Source organism: Pelodiscus sinensis, chromosome 32 (assembly GCF_049634645.1).
Source record: "Pelodiscus sinensis isolate JC-2024 chromosome 32, ASM4963464v1, whole genome shotgun sequence".
Lineage (NCBI taxonomy): Eukaryota > Metazoa > Chordata > Testudines > Trionychidae > Pelodiscus > Pelodiscus sinensis.
Genome location: NC_134742.1, coordinates 4,614,547 through 4,634,572, shown reverse-complemented (window position 1 = coordinate 4,634,572; position 20,026 = coordinate 4,614,547).

Genomic DNA, 20,026 nt, shown 5'->3' with positions numbered 1-20,026 from the left:
TTTGACCTAGCTCTGTCCTTCTATTCCTTCTAAAATCAGGAATAAGGGACCTTTCGGAAAAGGCTTTATTTTCCGAAAGATCCCCGTCTAGACTGGCGCTTTTTTCCGGCAAAGCCCCGAGCCGGAAAAAAGCGGCAGCCATGTTCATGCAAATGGAGCGGGGAAAATTTAAATCCCTGCTGCATTTGCATTTTCGACTTGTCTCATCTGTATCCCTTTTCTGCAAAAGGGGCCCAGTGTAGACACAGCCCCTCTGTTTATAACACATCTTCTGTTGCTGCTTCTTTTGCTGCTACTTTTCTTCTTCTGTTGCAGCTTTTTCTTCGGGTGATTCTTCTGCTGCTGCTGCTGCTACTTCCTGTTTCTTCTGCTGCTGGGGCTCATTATTCTTATTATTCTTCCGCTGCTCTTTCTGCTGCTGCTTCATCTGCCTCTGTGGCTCCTCCCTCTCCTGTCCCTACTTATTTTCATTCTTCTTCTTCTTCTTCTGCAGCCACTGTTCCTGATGACTCCTTTTTTTCTGCTGCTGTTACTTCTCTAGCTTAAATCTGCTGCTGCTCCTGATGCTCCTTCTGTTGCTGGTCCTTCTGCTGCTGCTACTGCCGCTCATTCTCCTGCTCCTATTTATTTTTCTGCCTCTCCTTTGTCTGCTGCTTTTTCATCTGCTACTGTTGCTGCTCCTTCTGTTGCCCATACTTGTTGTTATGCTTCTTCTTCCACTCCTTCTTTGGCTACTTTCCTTCTGCTGATGCTTCTTCAGCTGCTGTTTTTTCTTCTGCTACTTCTGCTTTTGCTGCTGCTATTTTATTTTCTTCACCTTCTGCTGCTGCTGCTTCATCTGCTTCTCTTGCAGCTGCTTCTACTCTCTGTACTTATTTTTCCATTTCTAATTTTTAGTGTGTGCTGCTGCTTCTACTTTTGCTGCTTTCTGCTGTTTCAGCTTCTTCTCCTGTTGCTCCTCCTTTTATTTCTGCTACAGCGGCTTCTGCTGCAGTTTTTTTCTCCTCCTGCTGCTGCTGTTTCTTCTGCTGTTGCTACTACTTGCTTTTTCTTCTTTGCTTTCTTCTTCTGTTGATGGCTTCTGCTGCTGTTGATTTCTCTTTTCATCTGCTGCTGCTACTCCATCTGCTTCTAATGCTACTTCTTCTTCCGCCGCACCTGCTGTATCTGCTTCTTCTGCTACTGCTGCTCCTTCTCCTGCTTCTACTTGTTTTTCTGTTTCTCCTTAGTCTTTTTTTCCTGCTGTTAAAGTTTGTTGCTCCCCCTTTTATTTCTGTTTCTCCTTAGTCTGTTATTTCTGCTGCTAAAGTCTGCTGCTCCTTCTGCTACTGCCACTTCTTCTGCTGCTCCTTCTGCTGTTTCTTTTTCTGCTGCTGCTACTTCCTGTTTCCTCTGCTCTTTTCTGCTGTGGCTTATTATTGTTATACTGCTGCTGCTTCTTTGGTTTCCGCTGCTTCTCCTCCTAGAATCATAGAATCATAGAGCCATAGAACTGGAAGAGACCTCAGAAGGTCATCAAGTCCAGCCCCCTGCTCTAGGCAGGACCAATTCCAACTAAATCAACCCGGCCAGGGCTTTGTCAAGCTGAGACTTAAAACACCTCTAGGGATGGAGACTCCACTACTTCCCTAGGTAACCCATTCCCTAGGTAACCCATTCCAGTACTTCACCACACTCCTAGTGAAATAGTGTTTCCTAATATCCAACCTGGACCTCTGCTGTTTCTTCTACTGCTGTTCCTGTCTCTTTGATTCTGCTTTTTCTTCTGATGTTTCTTCTGTTGTTGCTTGTTCTTGTGATCTGATGCTGTGGCTTCTTCTGCGTCTGCTGCTTCTGCTTCAGCTGAGGTTTCTTCTAGTTCTTCTGCTCCTGCCTCTTTTCTTCCACTTCTTCTTCTCCTCTGTTGTTTCTGCTGCTCTTGATGCTTCCTTTCTTCTTCTGTTGCTCCTTCCTTTGCGATTACAGTTTTCTGCTGATGCTTCTACTTCTTCTGCGTCTTCCTTCTTGGTTTCTTCTTTTGATGATGCTTCTTCTGGTGCTACCACTGCTCTTTTCATCTGCTGCTGCTACTTCTTCTGCTGCTTCTTCTGATTCTCATTCTTATGCTTGTTCTTCTGCTGTTTCTTTTCTTCTGTTGCTGCTCCTTCTCCTCCGCCTGCTTGTTTTTCTGCTTCTTCTGCAGCTTCAATCTGCTGCTGCTTCTGCTGTTTCTTCTGTTCTTTCTTCTGCTGCTGCTTTTGCTCCTGCTTCCTTTGTTACTGCTACTTATTCTGCTCCGACTTTTCTTCTGCTGCTGCTCCTGGTTCTGTTGGTGTTTCTTCTTCTTCTGCTGCTGCTGCTGCTGCTGTTGCTGCTATGGCCTCTTTCTTCAATTCTTCTCAATCTGCAGCGTTTCACTTCCTATTTTTATTCGGCTGCTTCTTCAGCTGCAGCATCTATGGCTGCTGCTGCTTCTGTAGCTGCTACTTCTTCTATATCTGCTTCTTGTGAGGTTGCTGCTACTCCTTTTTCTGCTCTTGCTCCTTATATTCTGCTGCTGCTACTTCTTTTTCTGGTTCTTCTGCTGCTGCTCTTCTTCTGATGCTCATGCTACTTTAGCTGCTGCTTCATCTGCTTCTGTTGCAGCTGCTTCTTCTGCTCCTACTTCTTTTCTGCTTTTTCTTCTTTTCTTTGTGCTGCTGCTGCTTCTTCCGCTGCTTTTTCTACTGCTGATACTGTTCCTTTTTCTGCTGCTGCTACTTTTCTATTTCTGCCACTGCTTCTTCTTCTGGTTCTGTTTTTTCTGTGGCCGCTGCTTTTTCTTCGTTTGTGCTACTGCTGCTGCTTTCGCTGTTTCTTCTGTTATTTCTTTTGCTGCTTCTTCTACTGCTGCTTTTGCTCCTGCTTTCTCTGTTGATCCTACTTACTCGGCTGTTGCTTCTACTTCTGCTGCTGTTTTTCCTGCTGCTGCTGGTGCTGCTGCTGCTTTTCTTCTTCTTCTTTTGCTCCTGCTATCACTGTTGGGGCTACTTATTCTGCTGCTGCCTCTTCCGCTGCTGCTTCGCCTGTGTCTTCTTCTGATGCTTCAATCTGCTTCATCTGCTTCTGTGGCTGCTTCTTCTTCTGTCCCTTTCTTTTCATGCTTCTTCTTCCTCTTTTGTTTCTGCCGCTGCTCCTTCTTCTCCTGTTGCTTCCTCTGTGGCTGTGGTTGTTCCTTCTTTTTCTGCTGGTGCTTCTTTAGCTGCTGCTCTTTCTTCTCTTGCAGCTACTTCTGCTCCTTGAGGGCTATGTCTCGACTGCATTGCTGTATCGGGGTCCTGAAAGGATCCTGAAATAGCAACGCCACATCCAAGGAACGCATCTGCTATTTCGGAAAAAGTTTGAAAATAGCGGACACGCTCTTTCACCAGCCCTGTAAACCTCGTTGTACGAGGAATAAGGGACGGCTCGAAAGAGCACGTTATTACAAAATTTGGTGCTGTGCAGATGCACCAAATTTCAAAATAGCCTCTTTCGAAAGTAAAATATGCAGTGCTGTTTAATGCAAGGCAGTGCTGTCCCTGCTTCTGCTGCTATTTCTTCTTCTCTTCCTGCCTTTTAGCTTCTGCTCCTTCTCCCAGTAGTTCTGGCTGCTGTTTCGCCAGCTTCTGTTGCTGCACCTTTCCCTGCCCATACTTGTTTTCGGGCTTCTTCTTCTGTTTGTGCTGCTGTTTCTTCTTCCGCTGCTACTTCTCCTGCTGCTGCTGCTCTTTCTTCTCCTGTTGCTACTACTTGCTTTTTCTTCTTTGCTTTCTTCTTCTGTTGATGGCTTCTGCTGCTTTTGATTTCTCTTTTCATCTGCTGATGCTGCTACTTCATCTGCTTCTGATGCTACTTCTTCTTCCGCCGCCGCTGCTGTTTCTGCTTCTCCTGCTTCTACTTATTTAAATCCCCCGCGGCATTTGCAATTCTGACCTGTCTCATTAGCATCCCTTTTCCGGAAAAGGATGCCAATGTAGACACAGCCCTGCTGTTTCTTTTGTTGATTCTTCTGCTGCTACTTTTGCGCCTGCTTCCTTTGTTGGTCCTACTTATTCTGTTGCTCGTTTTCTTCTTCTGCCACAGCTGCTTCTGCTGAGTTTCTTCTACTGCCGTAGCTGCTACTGCCTCTTTCTTCTGCTCTTCTCCTGTGCTTCTGTTTCTGCTTCTGCTACTATTTTTTCTTCTCCTCCTGCCTCTTTTCTTCTGCTACTTCTCCTACTGTTGCTGCTGCTGCTGCTTCATCAGCTTCTGTTCCTGCAACTTTCCCTGCCCCACTTCTTTTCAGGCTGCTTCTTCTGTTTGTTCTGCTGTTTCTTCTTCCGCTGCATCTACTACTGCTGCTGCTTTTCTGCTGCTGCTACTTTTCTATTTCTGCCACTTCTTCTTCTGATATTTCTCCTGCTGCTTCATCTGCTTCTGCTGCTCCATCCTTTTCTGTTACTTCTTCTACTATTGCTGCTGCTGCTGCTGCTGCTGCCACTTCTGCTTTAATCTGCTGCTGTCTCTTCTGCTGCGGCTGCTGATTCTGTGGCTGTTTCTTTCCTGTTTCTGCTTCCTTTCAATCTGTTACTGATTCTTCTGCTACTGATGCTTTTTCTGTTCCTCCTTCTTCTGCTTTTTCTGCTGCTGCTGCTACTTTTCTTCTTGTGCCACTGCTGCTTCTTTTAATTTTTCTTCTTCAGCTGCTATTACCTCCTGTTTCTTCTACTATTCTTTTTCTACTACTTCTTCTGCCCCTGCTTTTTTCATGCTTCTTCTTCTTTTGTTTGTGCTACTGCAGCTTCTTTTTCTGTTGTTCCTCTTTCTGCTGTATCTTCTGTTGCTGTTACTTCTTCTGCTTCTTCCTCTTTTGAGTCTTCTGCTGCTGCTTCTGTTCTTCTGCTGCTGCTGCTTTTACTTCTCTCGGGCTTCTCTACACTGAGAGGTTTTTGCAGCAGAAAGTATGCTAATGAGGGACTGATGTTTTTTGCGCAAGGGGGTTTTTGCACAAAAAGAAGCAGTGTAGTTGTTTCTGCTTTGCTCAAAACCTCCTTTTTGCACAAGATCTTTATGCCTCTCCGGATCTTGTGCAAAACAGCTTTTTGGCAAAAAACAGAAGTGGCTACGCTGTTCTTTTTTGCACAAAAACACCTTATGCAAAAAGCATCAGTACAAAATATGCTAATGACATCACAAAGCATACTCTCTGCTGCAAAAACTTGCAGCCTAGACACAGCCTCACTCGATAAGGAGCAGCTAGAGCTCATGACTCAGAGATGCTCCCCATTGCCTGGTCCTACCCCTGTAGTGCAGCTGGCAGGAAGGGAGGGGGGTGACTCAAAGAAATCAGGAGCCTGCTGGAAGTCTCCAGAGAACTGTCATGTCTGCGCCTGTGCAGAGAAGTGGGAGGGGCCGGGCGCTTGCTGGGCTCTGCCCTGGCAGGAGAAGGGGAGGGGCAATCAGAGGCTGAGGTTATAAGAGAGCATCTTCCTCCCTCCCATTTAGCACATCATTGACAGCAACAGCAGACTGGGAAGCGCTTCCAAAGGATGTCACAGAACTAGTTTCAGAGGGGCAGCCTTGTTAGTCAGTAACTTTGTCCCACAGCACCTTAGGGAGTATTTACACAGCTCCCTGCACTCAAAATAAGCGATGTTCCAAAGATACAAAGATGCTAATTCCCTTGCCCATTACAATGATAGCTTCCCCACTTATCACCCCCTGATTAGCCATTCATTAACTCATAAACAGCTATTCCCTCCCTACCTCTCCCTCACCCCACCTTCTGTACTTAATCTGATTTGTCAGGTTAATAAAGTGTTCACTTTTTTCATTGTATTCCTTTGGCGTATATGGTATGAGGAAAAGCCCCAAGACAGCAAACACAGGGAAGCTCCAACCGTAGCGAAACACCTCGGTGGGTCTGACTTACTGGCTCAGTCTTGCACACGGACAAGGACCTGAGACTCCTCCCCATCAATGCCCCTGTCCTGCCAATCAGGGGAGAGACTGAGGGAGGGCGGTGGAACATTCTCACCAAAGAGCCCAATGCATGGCCCACATCATGGGGGCGATCCCTGTCAGAGCACTATTTATGCCACACCATTTTGGTTTGACTCCCAGGAGACCAGCTCCCGATGTGGGGTGGGGAACAGAAGAGGACAAAAGAGGCAAGAAAAGAAGAGAAATGCGGGCGGGACGGAGGGAAAGAGAAACCAAACAGGAGAAACCCCCACGGCCCCAGTGGTTCTAAGGGACAAAGCCCCAGGTGGGGAATAAAATTCCGACCCTTTCACCCAGTGTTCTGTGCCTAGAATCCAGCCGGGACCAGGTGGATCAGACTGAGCAGTTCCCACCCCCTCGGAGGCTCTTACCTTCTCCGCAGGGACGTCTGGGCTGTAGGCAAATCAGGAGAAGGAGGAGGAAGCTCGACAGAGGTTCCTCCAGGCGCTCACGTGCAGGAACCAGGAAGCTCTGAGTCCTCAGAGAGACATCGCGAGACACAGACTTGCCTTAGCAAATGCCACAGGGGTCTGCGAGGTCATCCCTGCCTTGCCCCTCTTGTGCCTGGCTGATGTCAGCATCTCTCAGTGAGGTCACCACCTCCCCACCATCTTTGCCTAATATGGGGAGGGCCTGCCAAAGGGCGAGTGTCCTGCCTCTGGCCACCCCTCGGGATGTTTGAGCCATTCCCTGTGCTCCCCCCACTCAATGCCTGTTCCTCCTAGGAAGTCAGCCGGCTGCACAGTCGCACCTCAGAAGTGTCACGTTATTGGATTGTGAGGGGAGCAGCCGGGTCACTGCTGCACCCATGGGGGGTGTTCGCCCCAAAAGTGGTACAAAGGGGGCCATATGAGGGGGCAAACAAAAGCTTGCTTTCTTCTGATTCTGTATCTGCTCTTCACCTATCTGTATAATGTCTGTGTGTGTAGTTAGGAATCTATAATCTGTGTGGAGACTGGAAGTCTCTCTGAATGTGGTTGAGCAGTGGGCAGAGCTCGGCCTATGGACATGCTGATTAGTGAGGCCCTGTGGGACAATAGCACTTAATGGGCCAGCGACACGCCTTGGGAATGGTGCCCAACACCTAAGGGCTACCAGCAGGGAACACAGTGATAGGCCACTGGCCAGGTGACCTGCTGCAGCCACGAAGAGACCAGGAAGGATGTATAAAGATGCCATGTAGCTGACTCCATCTTGGTAATCAGCTCAGCACTTCATCCCAGAGGCAGCAGTGCAGGGATCAAAGAGCTGGAAAGAACTGAGGACCCGTTTTAACCTAGGATGTACAACAAGGACTTCCAAGCCAGCAGCTATAACATCTCTGCTAGTGCCTGCATCGAGAGCTGGGAGATGCAATGCATGTAGCGTATGATACTTTAGCACCCTTACTCTCATGCTTTTCTTTCTGTTAGCAATAAATCTTTAGATGTCAGATGCTAAAGGATTGGCTCAGTGTGATTTGTGGTAAGGTCCAGAGGGTAAATTGACCAGGGATCTGTGGCTGGTTTCTTGGAACCGGACAGAACTTGTTCGGGGTAGGTGAAATTGGGTTCTAAGACCCCTCACCTGAATATGAGGCCCAGTGCCATCTGGGGCACGGATATTGCTGGGATGTTGGAGGGGTTTTTCTCGTGAGGCTTCAGGCAAGCAGCTGAAGCGCTCTGTGGGACTGATTTGCAGCCTGTTTGGGAAGGTCTCCAGTCTGGGGTCTGTAAGGAGCCCCAAAGTTGAGCAATTCGCCCTGAATGGACACCTTCAACTGTGCCCAGGCCGGTCCAGTATGTCACACCCCCCTTCCTGAGACATCTGTCCGTTTTCAAGCTCCTGCTGCACCTGAATTCCCTCCCAGAGTTTACATCTCTCATCCCTTCCCACACCCAAATCCCCCATTCCCACCTCAGAGCCCGCACCTCCTGTCTCAACCGAGGGAGAGTGCATAAGGGCTGGGGACAGCAAGTGATGGAGAGGAGGGGAATGGACAGGATTGGGCCTCAGGGAAGGGATGGGTGTTTGGGGAAGTTGGTGGGTGCTTGGAGTAGATCTTGGCTTGCCCTGACATTGAAGAAGGGAGCTTCGATGTAAAAAGGTTGGAGAGAACTGATAACGAAACTGAGAGGCTCATTGAAACCCTTGACTCTGGGAGCTGGGGCTGAAAAGCAAATGACAAAGTTCACAAGATGCATGAGAAAAAGATTACAAATGGTCACACAGTGTGCAGGGGGCTAATGTGAGAAGTAAACGCTCCTGTTCCAGTCACAGGCCTCAGGAGGCAGAAGGTGATTCCAACAACACCTAGAATAGCTGAAATTCAAAGCTGGTTCCGGGAAGAATTTCATATTGAAAAAAGGCCGTTTTTTTCCCAGCCGGGTCTCCTCCTGCCCGCCCCAGGAAAGCCAAGTTCAGACACTGGGGCGATGGTTTTAGTGGCTGAGAAGCTGTTTAATGGGCTGTGATGCTTCAGGTGCAGGAGCAGTGATCTACTGTCCCCCCCAACTCCTCAGCCAGTTTTCATCTCTGTCCGTGTCAGGTGGTGGGTGCCAGGTAAATGCTGCGGCTGCTTTGTCCAGTACCAATGGGATTATTTCACTCGGACATCATCAGTGGTGCCAGGGGAGGAGAATCACTTACACAGGGCTAGAGCCGTGTCCACACTGGGGGGGTTCCACTGCCCCAGCAACACTTCCTGGTGCGGACCAGGCTCAGGGTGCTGCCTTGGCCCCCACTGCCATAGTGATCACCTCCTGGGCATCGCTGTATTGACCCTCTCACCTGCCTGTGAGGCAGGGCAGGGCTATTAGCCCCGTGCTACAGGTGGGGGAAACCGAAGCACGACACGACTATGGGATTCATAGAACTGTGTAGGTGCCTGACACTGACTGACCTTAAGGGGAGTTGGGTTGGGAATCCCAGCCCAGTGACTTACCCCGAGTGTCCCAGGAACCAGGCCAGAGCAGGGAACTGAACCCAGCTCAGTTCTCTAACCACTGAACCAGCCTTCCTCTGTCACCTGTGTCATGAATCATGGGTAGTGTGAATGGTTAGCACGAGTGCATGAGTGAATCAACAGTAAGTGAGCTGAAGAGAGGCCATGCTGAGGTCCAGGCAAGCGCCCCAGAGAATTATGGACTTGTTTGTTCTGGACAAAACCGCTGGAGGATTATGGACGTGTTTACAACTTTAAGAAGAAGGACCGTGGGAAATAAAAGAACTCTGTGTATGTGGCTGAGGCAGCGTTTCCAGCATTGCCAGATAAGAAAAGTAACAAGAGAAGAGTCTAAGCAAGGACAGGCCGTTGTTTCTCACTAGTGGTGAGGCAAGTGGTGCAAAAACCGGATATTTCTGGATCGGTCGTGGACACACCAGTAAGAAGAAGGGGGTGTCACTAACGGACATCACCCCACCTGGACTGTGTGCAGCCAGTGGATGCATCCCACCGGCCTGGCCCCTGCCGAGGGGATATGTACCGCACCATTTCCCCCCAGGAGTTGGAGTCCATCGATTCGGCATATTGGGGTGATGTGCACATTGGACTTCCACCTCAACCAAATTAACCAACATTCCCTGGGGTCTGGCCAGCCCCAGAGGGTGAGTGTGTGAGTGTGTTAAATTGAATTAAGAATTAAGCTGCTAAATCGGGTTAAGGAGTAGATGTAGATTGTTATTCCATTTAAATATTGCTTTTAATGCCTTTTAATGCTTGTGATGCCTTGTATTGTTGTTTTAATTGCTTAGTACTAAATATACATGTAGCGCCCCTCTCCACCTGGTTACCTTCTTTAAGGCCAATCTGCTTACAGGTTTTGATGGAGAGGTCTGGGTTCTTCTGCATCCCGCCACCCACTCAACTTTATTTTTTCCGATGGATTTATTTGGCGGTGCCTCCACCCCCCTCACTCCTTCCTGGCAGGGTCACCAGGGCAGCTTGGGAGAAAAATTCTAACCCAGGGTAATCCCCATGTATTTGCCAGATAGTTGGAGACTCCCAGAAAATAGCACAAACACATACACTATAATAAACACAGTTATATTAAACAGGAGACAAATAGAACAGGGTAAAACACTATTTTTAGGGTCACCGGTGCCCAGCAACTGTAAGGTCAGTGTCCCTTTGGTACGTGCACTTTGTTGGGGCCCTTGATGACTTTTGACCACAAAATTCTTCTCTGCAGTGGTTTAGCAGTGGAGCCGACTAGGTCCAGTACAGCCCAAAGGACTCACAAGCAGGAGAAGGTGGTAAATCCCCCACAGGTTTAATATGCAGCAGGTAATAAAATCCCCAAACAAATTCCCTGACTTACTAAAAGATGCTGCACTCACACACTCCATGGATGAGCCTCAGGTTCAGAGATGACTCCGTCACTGCAGAGGGGCTGCTCTCTTCTGGCAGGGATCCTCCTCAGGCAGGAATCAGGCTGCTTCAATCCCGGAATTTCCCCTCACCACAAAGGGGTGCTGGGCTCAAGGTGCAGGCCACACAACTGCACCAAAATTCAAACTATAATCTCCTAGCCCAGCATTCAGACACACACACAGCAGGCAGCAGCCCCGAACCAGCAGACAGGGCAGAGCTGACCATGGTGGCTGGTCTCACCCAGGGAGCGGGAGAGCCAGCTCTGCCTCGCTGGGGAAGCCTCCCAGCAAACTCCACAAACTGGGAATCAACAGTGGAGACATAACACCCAGCTGAGGGATCCTGCCTTCCCGTCCCTAGAGGCTAGTTCTCAGGGGGAACCCTGCATGCAGGCCTGGGGTTCACTAGCTCCCACACAGCCAGCTTCCCCTTCCCTGGCTGGCTCCAGACTCTCCAACCAATGGCTCCTCCTTCCCCTCCTGAACTCCCTGGGAGGGGCATCTCACTCCCTATGGGTTGCTGGGCAGACTCTGACCCTGGTAGGGTTGGGGAGCCAAGGCAAACTCCCTGCGCATGTCCCTGAGCTGCCAGCAGACAGAGCCCCAGGAATCCAGGTCATCTCCTTGGGGTTACATCCACATACATAGAGAGCTTTTCAAACTGCTCCTGAACTGAGCGCACTAAAACTCGTTACAGGGATGTCTGAGATACTGAGGAAGACTCTTTTGCTCTGGGAATGCTGAACCAAATGCCTTGTGTGACATGGCTTGATCAACCGGAGCACAGCGCCCTCTAGTGACACCTGTTGGCTGCTCTGCACTGGCAGCTGGAGGCTGCGCCATGACACCGCTGCACCAAACATGGCCACAACCCCTGCTGTGCCAGGGGGACGTGGTGGCCGGCGTCCCAGTCTCTCCCCCTGGTGCCCGTTGGGGAGACACCTACCCAGCCCTCACCTCTGCCTGTCCCCAGCCCCGCTGTTAGTTCTGTCCCTGCCCAGCCCCCACCTCTGCCCTTGAGGGCCTGTCTGCTCCCTGGGGCTGAAGTAGGTTCCTTCCATCTCCCTTGTCCGGATCTGTGAGGGGAGGGAGGAGGTTTCAGGATAATAGTGAGGAGGAGCCAAGGACTGGGTACAGGGGAGTCCTCCAGGGTCACAGACACTGGGGGGGTATGTCTACACTACAAAGTTAGTTCGAACTAACGGACGTTAGTTCGAACTAACTTTCATAGGCGCTACACTAGCGCTCCGTTAGTTTGAATTTAATTCGAACTAACAGAGCGCTTAGTTCGAACTAGGTAAACCTCATTCCACGAGGATTAAGCCTAGTTCGAATTTACTAGTTCGAATTAAGGGCTGTGTAGCCCCTTAATTCGAACTAGTGGGAGGCTAGCCCTCCCCAGGTTTCCCTGGTGGCCACTCTGGCCAACACCAGGGAAACTCTACTGCCTCCCTCCCGGCCCCGGACCCCTTAAAGGGGCACAGGCTGGCTACAGTGCCCGTGCCAGGTGCAAGACTGCCAGCACCCAGCCAGCAGAACCTGCACCTGGCATGGCTCGAGCCACCCACCCGATGCCCCCCAGCCCTCCGCCTCTTCCCGGGACCAGGCGGGCGGCTCCCGGGAGCTTGTCTGGGACTGCAAAAGGTGGGCACCCGCCTGGGCTAGTGCGGACATCGTGGACCTTGTCTACGATCTCCGCTCTAGGCACAGGAATGTGGCCAGCTTGGGCAGGAGAGCTGCCAGCCTGGCCACCCAGGAGCAGGTGTGCATGAAAATCAAGGGGGTCCACTGAGACCCCCGACCCTGAGCCCTGAGCTTACAATGGCCGTCCTGGGTCAGACCAAAGGTCCATCTAGCCCAGTAGCCTGTCTGCCGACAGCGGCCAACCCTAGGGACCCTGGAGGGGATGGACCTAAGACAGTGACCAAGCCATTTGTCTCGTGCCATCCCTCTCTAGCCTTCAACAAACCTTGGGCAGGGACACCACTCCTACCCCCTGGCTAATAGCACTCCATGGACCCAGCCATCCATGACTTGATCTCACTTCCCTTTCAACTCTGTTCTAGTTCTAGCCTTCACAGCCTCCTGCAGCAAGGAGTTCCACAGGTTGACTCTTTGCTTTGTGAATGTCGGGGGGCTCGCCCCTGTCTTGGGGTTGCCACCCCCATCTGGGGCCTAACTCGGCCCGTCTGGGCCTGGCCCTCAAAGTACACTGCCCCTCTCGTAGGGGAAATACGGCCCACCGGCCTAGTCCTCAGTTTGCAGGCCCGGAGGCCTAGTTCACAGTTTGCAGGCCCGGAGGCCTAGTCCACAGTCTGCAGGCCAGGAGGCCTAGTTCACAGTTTGCAGGCCCGGAGGCCTAGTCCACAGTCTGCAGGCCCGGAGGCCTAGTTCACAGTTTGCAGGCCCGGAGGCCTAGTTCACAGTCTGCAGGCCCGGAGGCCTAGTCCACAGTCTGCAGGCCCGGAGGCCTAGTCCACAGTCTGCAGGCCAGGAGGCCTAGTTCACAGTTTGCAGGCCCAGCGGCCTAGTCCACAGTTTGCAGTTTGCTACCCTGCTCCCACGTGCCAGGGTCTCAGGCAGCAGGGGTAGGGGGGTCCGGGCCCTCCCTCTCCACCGGACCCCGACCCAGGGCCCTAGTAGTGGCGGGCGGTTCCCACCACTGGCTCGGCGGGGGCTCCTCCCCGCAACGCCCCGAGCCCCCAGGGGCTTCTACAGCTCCCTGCCCTGGGTCGCTTCCTACCCCCTGCTCGCAGCCTGCCGCGATCCCACCTGTCGGCGTCGGTCGACTGGCTGTAGTGGTCCTCCCCCGGCAGCTGCCGAGTTGGCGGAGTCCGGTCCAGCACTCGGGTCGCGGGTGGTCGGTCGGCGGCTCCGGCGTTGGGGCCGAGCCCGGCAGAGGCCCGGCAGCAGCACGCTCAGCTCCCCCGGCAACTCCCTCTCTGTCCAGTGGCCGCTAGCTCCTGCTCGGGTCGTAGTCTGCCCTTTCTGAGCAGGCCAGCAGCCTTTTATACCTTGGCTCCCTTTGGAGCATGCCCAGTAGGGCTGTGTGGGTGGGGCCCTCTCCGCCCCCGGCCCCAGGTGGTTTCCCTGGGCTTGAGTGCGGGGCGGGGCCGCCCCGTCACACACCCCCCCCCTTAAGTGGGTACCTATCCCCTCGTCCGTTCCCGTCTCTTCTTCCCCCACTCTGGAAAGGAAATCAGCATTCGTGTGCGCCTTCCCTGGGCGATGGGTTATACTGAAATTGTACGGCTGTAAAGATAGATACCACCGCATTAAACGGGGGTTCGTCTCTTTCATGCTATTTAACCATTTCAGGGGGGCATGGTCTGTCACCACCTGAAACGTGTTGCCCAATAAATAATATCTTAGGGCGTCTATAGCCCACTTTATTGCCAGTGCCTCCTTTTCTATGGTAGCGTAGTTCTGTTCTCGTGGGAAGAGCTTGCGGCTCAAATATACTATCGGGTGCTCCCCTCCCTCTGCCTGTTGGGACAGCACTGCCCCCAAGCCTCTTTCTGATGCATCCGTTTGCAGTAGGAAGGGCTTTGAAAAATCTGGGTGGAACAGGACCGGGGCTTTAGTAAGCTGGTCCTTCAGTGTCCTGAAAGCCACCTCACAGTCCGCTGACCATTGTACCTTGTTCGGCTGGGTACTTTTCATGAGGTCAGATAGAGGGGCTGCAATGGCCGCAAAGCCGGGGATAAACCGGCGATAGTACCCCGCAAGCCCCAAGAACTGGCGTACCTGCTTTTTGGTTGCGGGTGTCTTGCACTCCTGCACGGCTTTCACTTTGTCCACCAGCGGTCGTACTGTCCCTTGCCCGACCGTGTACCCCAAGTAGGTTACTTCCCGGCGTCCCAGCTGGCATTTTCGCGGGTTGGCTGTGAGGCCGGCCTCCTTCAGGGACTTCAATACGGCTTCTAAATGCTGCAGATGGGCCGTCCACGTTGGGCTATAGATCACCACGTCATCTATATATGCGGCTGCGTAGGCGTGATGGGGCTGTAACAATCGGTCCATTAATCGTTGGAACGTGGCCGCTGCCCCATGCAGTCCGAATGGCATGGTCACGAATTGAAACAGGCCCCATGGTGTAGGGAAGGCCGTCTTCTCCTTAGAGGCTGGTGTCAGGGGGATCTGCCAATACCCTTTCGTCATGTCCAGGATGGAGAAGTATTCCGCTTGGCCGAGCCGTTCCAAGAGCTCCTCGGTTCGTGGCATCGGGTAGGCATCGAACCGCGAGATGGCATTCACTTTCCGAAAATCGATGCAAAATCGCGTCGTGCCATCTGGCTTCGGGACTAGAACTATGGGACTCTTCCACTCACTATGAGATTCCTCCACCACTCCCATATCTAGCATGGTCTGGAGTTCCCGCTGGACCGTTTCCCACATCTTCCTAGGGAGGGGCCTGTGTTGGTCTCGCACCTTATGGCCTGGCCGGGTAGCGATGTGGTGATGCGTGGTGTGGACGCGGCCGGGTTGAGTGGAGAAAAATGGCGCGAACCTCTGGGCCACTCGCTGTAATTCTCCTCGCTGTACTGGATTCAACTCGGGCCCCATCATTACCTGAGCCTCCCCCTGGAGGTCCTCTACGGCTGGCCCGAGCTCTGGCTCCGGGGGATATGGGGTGACCAGTAGTCCTTCGGCGGTCTTCCACTCCTTCAAGAGGTTGATGTGGTATAGTCGTACCTCTCTCCTCCTCCCCGGCAGCCTCACTTCGTAGTCCACCGTCCCTATTCACCGGACCACCTCGAACGGGCCTTGCCATCGTGCCAGTAGCTTGGACTCTCGGGATGGCAGCAGGACGAGGACGTGGTCCCCCGGTTCAAAAGAGCGGAGTTTGGCCCCTCGGTTGTAATATCGGGCTTGGACCTCCTGCGCCTGTAGGAGGTTAGCCCTGGCAAATTCCCCTACCTTCCGCAGGCGTTCCCGCAGCTGTAAGATGTAGGGTACTGTCCCTTGTACCCGCGATTCTTGTTCTTCCCAGCTCTCTCGTAAAAGGTCGAGTATTCCCCTCGGCTGTCGCCCATACAGGAGCTCGAATGGGGAGAAACCCGTTGACGCCTGGGGGACCTCCCGAATGGCAAATAACAAGGCTGGTAGGAGCTTGTCCCAGTGTCGAGGGTCCTCAGCCACGAACTTACGCAGCATCATCTTTAGCGTTTGGTTAAAACGCTCCACCAGGCCGTCTGTCTGGGGATGGTAAACCGTCGTCCTCAGAGGGTGGATGTTCAGTAGCCGCGACAGTTCTGCCATCAGCCGGGACGACACATTGGTCCCCTGGTCGGTCAGGATCTCCTTCGGTATCCCTACTCGTGCAAACAGTTTAAAAAGTTCCTCGGCAAGAGTGCGGGCGGTGGTATTACGTAGGGGAACCGCTTCTGGGTAACGGGTGGCGTAGTCCACCACCACCATAATGTACTGACAGCCTGAGCTGGCCTTTTCTAGGGGTCCCACCAGGTCCAACCCGATCCTTTCAAAGGGGACCCCTATCACGGGCAGGGCCACCAAGGGGGCTTTCGGCACCCCCTTTCTACTGGTGAGTTGGCACTCGGGGCAGGATTCACAGAAGGCCCTCACGGCGTGGTGTATGCCCGGCCAAAAAAACCTCATCCCTATCCGTTGCAGGGTCTTTTCTCGCCCGAGGTGGCCAGCCCAAGGCAGCCGGTGCGCCAGCCGGAGTACGGCGTTCCTAAACCTGTGGGGGACCAGGAGCTGCCAGATGTCTTCCCCCGTCTGGGGTTCCCGGACCACCCTATATAGCCGATCTGCCTTCACACAGAACCGCGGGCCTTGGGGCTTATGGGGGTCTTGGCTGGTCCCCTCCCCTGGGTCCTGTACCTGCTCCCAAGCTCGACTCAGGGTCTGGTCTTCCCTTTGCTCTCTCATAAAGTCGCCCTCTACTTCTAAGGTTTCGATTTCCTCCTCCCAGGCGGGGTGGTCTCCCCGGTTCGGTGGCAGGCCCGTCGCTGTTCCTGGGTTCGGCCTCTCCTCCCCCCTTAGACTCTTGCCTTGGGCGGCTTCCTCCAGGTCGTGTAGGGGGTTGCCCTGCCCTGGCACTGACTGCTGTCCCCACTCCCGCAACACCCGGCCTAGGCCTCTCCAATCGCGGCCTAATATCACGGGGTAGGCGAGCGTCGGGACCAAACCCACGCTATAGACCCCCACCTCCTGGCCATCATCTAGCTGCACCCATGCTGTCGGGTACGCCCGTACGTCCCCGTGTACACACAACAACCGGATGGGGCCCCCGGCTGGCTCTGGCTCAGATATTAGGTCGGCCCTAACTAGGGTCTGGCTGCACCCTGAGTCCACCAGTGCCACCGTGGGGTTCCCTTCTACCCTAAGTCTCACCACCATTTTAGCAGGGTCTGTTGGCCCCCTACCAGGTTCTACAATCGGCGCTTGCCCAAAGGGGCAGCCCCCGGGGGGCACCGCCCTTCCCTGGGCCCCCAACTGGCTCGCGACCTCCCGCTCCCATCGGTCCTGTCGCTCTTGTAGGCCTGCCAACTGCCTCCGCAGTTCGGTCAGGTCCCCTTCATACCGCTGTCGCCAGGTCAGCAACCCCGGTTTCTGTCCCCGGGGTTCTCGCGGCCCGCATCTACCAATCCCCTTTGCCAGCCCCTCTGTCCAGGGGCGGGGTCGCGTGCCCACATTCTCCACCATGTGTCGGGGGGCTCGCCCCTGTCTTGGGGTTGCCACGCCCATCTGGGGCCTAACTCGGCCCGTCTGGGCCTGGCCCTCAAAGTACACTGCCCCTCTCGTAGGGGAAATACGGCCCACCGGCCTAGTCCTCAGTTTGCAGGCCCGGAGGCCTAGTCCACAGTTTGCAGTTTGTTACCCTGCTCCCACGTGCCAGGGTCTCAGGCAGCAGGGGTAGGGGGGTCCGGGCCCTCCCTCTCCACCGGACCCCGACCCAGGGCCCTAGTAGTGGCGGGCGGTTCCCACCACCGGCTCGGCGGGGGCTCCTCCCCGCAACGCCCCGAGCCCTCAGGGGCTTCTACAGCTCCCTGCCCTGGGTCGCTTCCTACCCCTTGCTCGCAGCCTGCCGCGGTCCCACCTGTCGGCGTCGGTCGACGGGCTGTAGTGGTCCTCCCCCTGGCAGCTGCAGAGTTGGCGGAGTCCGGTCCAGCACTCGGGTCGCGGGTGGTCGGTCGGCGGCTCCGGCGTTGGGGCCGAGCCCGGCAGAGGCCCGGCAGCAGCACGCTCAGCTCCCCCAGCAACTCCCTCTCTGTCCAGTGGCCGCTAGCTCCTGCTCGGGTCGTAGTCTGCCCTTTCTGAGCAGGCCCGCAGCCTTTTATACCTTGGCTCCCTTTGGAGCATGCCCAGTAGGGCTGTGTGGGTGGGGCCCTCTCCGCCCCCGGCCCCAGGTGGTTTCCCTGGGCTTGAGTGCGGGGCGGGGCCGCCCCGTCACAGTGAAGAACAACTTTCTGTTACTAGTTTGAAGCCTGCTACCCATTCCTTTCCTTTGGTGTCCTCTAGTCCTTCTTTATGGGAACTAATGAAGAACTTTTCTGTATGCACCCTCTCCACCCAACTCCTGCTTTTAGAGGCCTCTATCATGCCCCCCTCCGTCTCCTCTTTTCTAAGCTGAAAAGTCCCAGTCTCTGTAGCCTCTCTTCATCTGGAACCTGTTCCCAACCCCTGATCATTTTAGTTGCCCTCCCCTCTCCCAACCTCTCTCTTCCCCTCTCCCACCTCCTTTTCCCAGTCTCCCCCAGTTTTGTTCAATAAAGACAGATTCCATTTTTGAACACAATTGTCCTTTATTTTGTACATCAAGAAAAGGGGCTAGGGAAGGGTAAGTGGGAGGAGGTGAGGGCGGAATGGGGTACAAGCCCCCGATGGGGAGGACTGGGCTGGCTCTGCGGGCTTCTGGGGGTGGAAGCTCTCTTGCAGCCCCCCAATTGCCCCCTCTCCCCAGATGCCAGCCTGCGGCAAGTGCAGCCGGGCTGATGGCCGAGTGCTGTGATGTGCCCAGTGTGGGCACTCCGGGCACTCCAAGCCAGGACTGCTTTGCAAGCGGGGCACCCCTGAGAACTGTCTGTCTGGGGTGGGGGTCGGGTCCCTTTAAGCGCAGCCCTCGGCTAGCCTGAGACAGCAGCTCCACGCTCTAAGTCCTCATCTGATGCCCTGCCGGCACTGCTTCCGGCCATCCTTAAGCCTGGTTCAGGGTCTACTTAATGAGGACATGCTAGTTCGAATTAGCAAAACGCTAATTCAAACTAGTTATTAGTTCTAGACGCGTTAGTTCAAATTAGCTTAGTTCGAATTAACTAATTCGAACTAAGTTAGTTTGAATTAGCGCTGTAGTGTAGACATACCCGGGGTGTGAGGCCAGAGGCTGGTGTCAGGGGGAAAGTCGGAGCTCGGTTCCCCCCAACACCCAGATCAATGGTCAGATTCTCTCCCCAGGGAGGGAGCCTGGCGGGAAAGTGCAGATCAGGACCTCGGTAGCAGCATCGATAAATGTCACCTGCCCCCGGTCACAGTCCAGACAAACCCAGATCCTGTGGGGGAGGGGGTGGTTCAGGGGCAGGGGGGTGTGAGGGTCAGTGAGAGCCTGGAATTGAACCTGCCACCACTGCACAGCCCAGACCCCCCTCTGGGGGCTCAGGCTGATCCATCCCTTCCTGCTCGCAGACTCTCTGGACACCCCCACAGCCCATTGCCCATCCCCCACCTCCACCTCCCAGTAATGTCTCCCCAAGGTGAAGCCCTCTCAGCCCAGCACACAGGACCAAGTGTCAAATCTCGCCGGGGTGTCAGCCACTGGCTGCCATGTGTCTGCCCATCTCCCACGTTTCCCATCCTCAGATGGGACGAGCCGGGGATGCGCCATATCTGGATACAGAGTCACGTTGGCTGTGGGGGAGGGGAGAATCAGAGTTGAGGGGCAGAGCTCAGCCCTGGGGGGTCGATGGCATCAGGGACAGAATCTGCCCCAGCTGGGCAGTGACTCAGGGACTCTCCTGCCTCCAGGGGCACCCGGCTCTGAGTGGGGAGCAGCCCTGAGGTCTCGGCTTTCGCTCCTGAGGTTCATCCCACCGGCTAGTGACAGAGCGAAGAGATTTACTGCCCCCGATCTGAGACTGTCTTCCCCTCAGGCACCATCTGTCCCTGGGTGGGGATTAGTGGCCAGGGGCAGACTGGCAATCAAAATAGGCCCAGGAAATAGGCCCGGGGGAGGAGAAGAGAGGGTGGAGGTTGGGGGTGGGGGCACACAGGTGGGGGGGGACAGCCAGGCAAGGGGGGGTTCACAGGCAGGGGCGTTGCAGGGGAGAGAACACAGGCGGGGGTGGCTGGCCGCGGGAGGGGGGGCCACGGGCGGGGAAAGGGAGAGTTGTGGGGGAGCACACGGGAGGGGTTGTGGCCGGCTGGAGGGGGCACATGGGCCAGGGTGTAGTAAAAACTAAGTGTGCTTCTTCCCCTCCATTGCTTAAGCTCGAAACAGCACGTATCATTTAGCTGATTGCTCATGTCTTAGATGCTGCTAAACTTTCTGCCAGGGAACCGAGTAAACTTGCAGTCACCAATCACGTTGCAACACGCTGACCAGAAGGAATGTGAAATCTATAAAAGTTTCAGCTCAGGCGATGCTCAAGGTCGACCTTGCTTTGAGCACTGAGCTCCTCGGCCGAACTTGTTTGCAAACAATAAAATAGAGTTGGACCCAGCCTGAAAGTGT